General features: G+C 37.1%; 1 pseudogene; it reads left to right on the top strand.

Annotated features, from left to right (window-relative positions):
- The first annotated feature begins 4191 nt into the window (after positions 1–4191).
- LOC149181930 (E3 ubiquitin-protein ligase CSU1 pseudogene) lies at positions 4192–4816 on the top strand (annotated as a pseudogene).
- Positions 4817–6784: the final 1968 nt, after the last annotated feature.

Genomic DNA, 6784 nt, shown 5'->3' with positions numbered 1-6784 from the left:
TAGACAATGCTCGAAGGTGAACAAAACGGTTTCCGTGAAAAAATTCAGATTGACATGGCATTCTAAATATAGTCACATTCAGATTGACATGGCATTCTGAAATTGAGATAGAAGAGCACATGATTTTCTTCTTTTATCTTCTTCTGAAGATTCAATATATGCATTGAGTGCTACCTTACCAATGGAGAAAAGTAAAATTTAGATATTACATCAAAATTTATAAAGTCATACTTCTTAGACTGAAAAATGATTTTCTCAATTAGCCTATGATATTCTGAGGATATTAACATTGTTGTTATTGGACAGTTTGAAGTCCTTGATAAGCAACATAGATTTTTTGTTCCATTTTGCTGACCAGGCAGTAAAAGTGGTTACAACAATGCTTTCAAAAGGTTATACCCTAGGAAAAGATACTTTAAGCAAAGCCAAAGAGTTAGACTAGAAAGTATTAAGTGATGGACATTGCTGCAGCAAAGGTGGAAGATTTTGGCAAATTCTTTGGAGAGATATCAAAAGCAGCTTTGATTACAGCTGGGCATGCAACTTTCAATGCAGGAGCAGCTCCTGTCAACAACAATTGTTTTGCAACAGGAGCACTGATGGTTGCTGGGGTTCTTGACAGGGCAGCCAAAGCTGCTGCTAATTTTGGTAATAGGAATAATGCAGCAAAGAAGTAGACTTGAAGTATTATGGCACTATCAAGTTAGAACTATAATGTAGTGGTGTTGGCCTTCAGGTTTATCTGTCTCATAATTAAGTATGCATGTAATGTTACTTACCTTGCCATAGTCGTTCTTGTATCAAATCAATTTTATGGTCTCTGTATATGTGTTTAAATGTCTGATCTTTCTGCAGCCCTTCACATTGAGATACACTATATATCTGTGGGCTTCAACCCCCAAATGCATGCTAGACAGCTGTTGACACCAGCTAACATCAAGAAATTGGAGACGCTTCAGACCACTCAAGCAGCTGGGCAGCTTTTTGATATTTGTTTTGGATAAATTTAGGAACTTCAAATGTTTTAAGTTCCCAATAGACGTGGGCAATGACTAGATGGAAGTATGACTTAGATCTAACACAGTCATCTAAAACAAACAAACAACGTCTTCGTTCTAAATTTTTATTCATTCCTTCAAAACATTTGTTAATTCTGTCCTGAATTCCCTTTACACCCCCTTCTTTTTCCTCAGACACTTTTATCTGTCTGCACGTCGACAACAGCAGCTCTTCAACGGCAAATTTGGGTGATAAAATTTCATGAAGAGGGAAACGCATTAGGAGTATTTTCATTTACTTATTTTTACTCTTTTATATTTTATATTTATTTTTATATGTGGAGGAACAATGTTCAAATAAATTTAAGAAGAAATCTGTTTCCTCAAAATAGCATTAATACTGCACTTAGATCTAGACCATGCTTACCCTGCCATAGTCGTTCTTGTATCAAATCAATTTTATGTTCTCTGTATATGTGTTTAAATGTCTGATCTTTCAATTTTGTTTTGAGGTCTTTGATAAATGAGTACCATTCATGGGTAAACGACAATACTTTTTTCCTGTTGTATAGTTCCAAGATCAAGATTGGATCATGTAGATTACCTCAAAGGCAATTTTGGTCAAGGATATTGAGAGTAACCTAGAATAAGATTTTACTTGTGAAAAGAAAGGAAAATAATGAAAAACAAATTTCATTTATTTCAACTGTTTTGTAAGAAAAAGTCTTAAATGTAATCTTACTTTACAAACTGTCTGTAAATAACTATTTGCAGAGAAGGAAGATCCTACCCTTTAAATTCTACTTATTCCTGTAGTTTTGTAGAATATAAGTAGCTTAAAAATGCCACCTACCTTTCCAATGGAGAAAGGAGTAGTCTACCTAGGCGGAGGAATGGCCCAGTTTCCATCACCACTCGGAAAATCGTCCGGCTCCGGCTGCCGACAATCCCTCTGCCCTCCGCCACCCTCCCCTAGCTCCGCCACCCTCCTTCTCTACCACCCTCCCCTGGCAATCCTGACATTCCCTGATAGAAAATCCGATCGGTGCTGGAAATCCTGACATCCCTTGATAGATCGGATCCGAGCTGGAATTGCAGCCGTGGAGATTTATTGCCATTTCCAATTCAAAATGAGGAATTGTGATCCCGCGGGCTGCTCACTCACCTTCCTCCTCGACTCGGCACCTCCCGCTCTGCAATTCCTCCGCTCTACAATTCCTCCGCTCTGCAGCTCGCCACCCAGGGACAATTCGGTGACACCTCCGACTCTGTTAACGACTGATTGACACATGCACCATTTCTGTCCTGTATTTGTCGCCGACAATCATAAATCCCCGAGTTAGCGAAGATGCCGCAGAGGCATTCAAAGAACAACAATGACTTGGCGTTCTTTACATACGATGAGAAGAGAAAGCTTGGGTATGGTACTCAAAAGGAAAGGCTTATCAAGGACTCCATTAAGCCCTTTGATGCCTATTCTTTGTGCCTGAAGCCATTGATAGACCCCCTCTGCTGTCAGAAGGGCCACCTCTTCTGCAAAAAATGCATTCTAGAATGCTTGTTAGCGCAAAAGAAAGACATCAAGAGGTTAGATTCGTTATCCTGAATAAACCTAGTTTTTAGTTTTGAATTTTTTGGAGTATTGGGTATTGTTTTCCCTTGATTTAGGCAAATAAGTTCCTGTTACCAGTGTCTTATAGGATGCTATAAGGGTTTTATCTTTGGGTGTTACCAGTCCTCTGTCGAGAATTGTTCCTGTTTTAAGGTTTTTCATGGAATCCTCCAATTGGTTTGTGGGCATTTTCTGTCCCATTTTTTATGTTTTGTTTTGGGTAATGGATTCCTGTTATTAGGTTTCTTGGGGAACTATGCAAGATCGAGAAAGATAGGAGAGAACATATAATTTTTAGATGCGCTGCCCATAAAAACATGCACTGTAAATTAAATATAAGTAATGTCTCTTCTTTTCCACAACTACTGGCAAGTGAATATATAGTTTGGTTAGGGAAACTATAGGACACCAATACAGAACAAGTAAAAACTAAAGTCAAATGATGAGGCACGATAAACCTTCCTTTTTGTAATTAAAGACTCTTTTGACTTGATAGGCATTAACCTCCTTACAAGATTCACATTACAATCAGGCTGTTTTTAAGCTGTGAAGCTGTGATTGATGGCATCTGTTTTATCAGAGTCACCTAGGACTTCCATCTGACATTTATCCACCAATGTTGCAGCATCAACACAACCCACAACCTGAAACTATTTGGTCAACTGTATTGAGGGTCAAGGCTACCAGATTTTAACCGTGTCATCATCACTGCAAGTGCTTCAACTTGTTTCCAGACTGCAGCCTGTTGGACTGGTTACTAGAACTTCTTTGCCTGGGTAGATGATCTCCCTCCACCTGCCAGAATAAAGCTCTTATGTTTGTCCAGGGTCTATGTTATTTTCTTTGAAGGAATCATATGGTTACATTTTGTATGAATGGCACTGCCTTTTGATTTGTTGGGAATTTCAGATCTGCATCAGATGGCCAACAGGATTATAATATTATTCCATTTATTTCTTGATGGCTCTTGTTAATCTGGATTCAATGGAATTGGACATTTGTATGGCTTAGTTATCATAGTACCAAGGTAGATTACAATTGACATTAGTCTACTTTGATGGCTCTTGTTAATCTGGATTCAATGGAATTGGACATTTGTATGGCTCAGTTATCATAGTACCGAGGTTGATCACAATTGACATTAATCTGCTTTGAGCTTTGGGTGCCACTATGCATATTTTGACTATGGGGTCATATTATTCGTTACATATAGTTTAAGCTAGAAGTTTGGATACTACAGAGTAGAAACAAGTGTTGCTGGGATTGTATCCCTATTCATTATCAGTAGAATGACTAGTTTAGGTTTCCGGCACTTCAATGTTGAGAGTACAAAATATCTGATATATTTAGGTTTTTAATTTAAATTTTTTATGAGTGGGTATTGTAAGTTGCTGGTGTTATCGGTGTATGATTTGACAGGAAACTTGCAAGCTATGAAGCACATCAAAAACAGGAGGAGGAGGAAGAAGAGAAGCTGTTGTTAAAGAGGCAACAAGGAACTTGATGCATTTGATCAGCAAAACAATGGTGCTGTACCTCAATATAATGACAAAAATCACATTCGAGACAAAAATAGTGTTCATGGGGCCAATAGTGTTAAAGTGACTTCATTTGAAGTGGAGGCTCTTCGGACAATGAAAGCATTTTGGCTACCATCAGCAACTCCCGAGGCTCAAGCAAAAGTTGAGGCACCTTCACTTGATACAATCTGCCCAGAGGGTAAAGAGAAACTGAAGTTGAAGTCTCTTTTTCCAGTTATTTTTACCAAGGATCCACATGATAAAAAATCTGAGGTTTTGGGGGCTAGTTCTATTTGCCCTAGTTGCAAAGATACACTAACAAATAGGCATACACTAATGGCAATCAGCACTTGTGGCCATGTTTATTGCAAAAAGTGTGCAGAGAAATTTGTTAAATTAGATGGGGTTTGTTTTGTCTACAATAGAAGCTGCAAAGAAAAGCATTTGATCACCCTGGAAAAAGGAGGTACTGGATTTTCTGGTCACGGGGACCACTTGGAGGCAACCGATTTTAAACATGTTGGAAGTGGTTCTGGCATGGGACTTATGAGGCCAACAGTTAAAACATGAACATCAAACTCATGTTGAACTACTATGTACAAATATGATTAAGCAGTCCTGGAATTTTAGTTTGTTGGATTTCATAAATTTGACCAAATAAAGCTTGATTTGCTTTTGTGTTCTAATTTTGAGGCTCTTATGCATCTGGAGTTTTAGGATGACGGTGCATCTCTTTTCAGGCATGTGATCGAAAAATCATGCAGGCATTTACTTTTTGCTACATATCATCCTAAGCTTTCTTTAAGAGGGTTTGGAGGATTTAATTCTGTTTTGTTCTGATATATATATTAGTCAGCCTTGTTCAGTTAGCATGGTTCTAGGAATATGATAAGCATGGTATTAGTATATATGTGGCATTTGTATGAGAATATGGTTGCCTCTGTGTCTGAATCTGTTGGATAGTATGTATGCTGTAATAATATCCTGGGTGCAGTTCATGGAATCAGATATTCTTGACTAGGGAACGAAATACGCTAAAACATCAGTTTTCAAGAGATCAGTCCTAGTGCTGTATGTATCATTTAATTGCGATACAAAATATCCGATTTCTGATGCCATTGATCTTTGATTGGGCTTAATATGTAGTTTGCTCTTTTTCAGTATCTTAGCTTTTCTGCTTGGGGGCTACTGATATCCATGGGTGACCAGCGATGAATTTGATAAAATAATTTCTGTGCAAAATTTTGTAATGCTCACTTATTGAACTTGGCCCCAATCTCAATCATATCTCTTGCATGCTTTTCTGTTGCTCAAGTCAATTCAGCAAAAATATTACCAAGAATGGACACTATGTTACTTTATGTAGATTTGATTTTTGTTGTATTTTCGTTATTGATCATTATGAAGGAAAAAGGAAATGTTCTATTAAGCTTTATAGAGAAAACTGGAAGTCTTCGAGGCTACAGATGGAAAAATCCCTCGTAATATTGGCGTGATATACATTAATCTTTATAACATATTTAACAGATTGAAAAGACTGATTTCTAGAGTTGCAGACATGTTATCAAGTTCAATGAAATCCATTCTTAACAGCGTAAATTTTATATATCAGGACTTTGTATGTAGTAGTCCATGGAATAAAGCTAATTTCTAGCACTCAAGTTCAATGAAATCCATTCTTAACAGCGTAAATTTTATATATAAGGACTTCGTATGTAGTAGCACCCCCTTCTTTGATGCCTAAATCTGAAATTTGAATGTTTCAATGGAAAAGGAAACATCAAAGAAAATAAAATATGAATGCACACCATGTAAAATACAACTCCCAAGAAGTAGCTTCTCCCAAAATATAGTATTTTTGTATTTTCCTTCTATTGTATTCATCTTAGAATCCACATCACCCAATTGTGCTGCAATTAGACCATAAAGTGTCCAACAAATGGAGTTGAACCAATAAAACCATTTCCACCGTACAAGAATTTTCCACCAAAGAACACAATGAACCCATAGAAGAGATTCCAAGAGGAGTACAAAATTTTCCACCAAAGAACACAATGAACCCATAGAAGAGATTCCAAGAGGAATAAAAGGTCGATGAAATGATTGAAGCAATGTGGTAACCTGGAGTAATAACAACTGACATCATCCCAAAGTAAGTGAAGTAGAGGAAAGTGAAAAATATGAAGAAGAGGAACCATAAAATTTTGGCAAATGTCCACTCAAGAGAAATCATGGAGCAAACTCAAACTAATTTGCATTAGTAAAAATGAGTAACAACTTACCACATCCAAGGCTTAACTTAATTCTTTTCAATGTGAATCATGTTTATTACTATACTTTTGGAGGTGTGCCTCAAATCCTTCTTTATGCATGTTGAAATGGGGTATCAATGTCTTCTGCATGAGCCTCGATGAATATGTGCTGAATATATAAAGAAAAGAAAGCATTTTGTGTTGTTGCTAAATTCTTGTTGCATTTGCTTTATGAAACAACCTGATTGTAATGCGGATCTTGTAAGGAGGTTAATGCCTATCAAGTCAAAAGGGTCTTTAATTACAAAAAGGAAGGTTTATCACTCCTCATCATTTGACTTTAGTTTTTACTTGTTCTGTATTGGTGTCCTATAGTTTCCCTAACCAACCTATATATTCACT

Source organism: Pinus tabuliformis, chromosome 3_2 (assembly GCF_031772625.1).
Source record: "Pinus tabuliformis cultivar Carrire ecotype Pingquan chromosome 3_2, CPIR1, whole genome shotgun sequence".
In the NCBI taxonomy this organism is placed as follows: domain Eukaryota; kingdom Viridiplantae; phylum Streptophyta; class Pinopsida; order Pinales; family Pinaceae; genus Pinus; species Pinus tabuliformis.
This window is presented reverse-complemented; position numbering and strand designations above follow the sequence as displayed.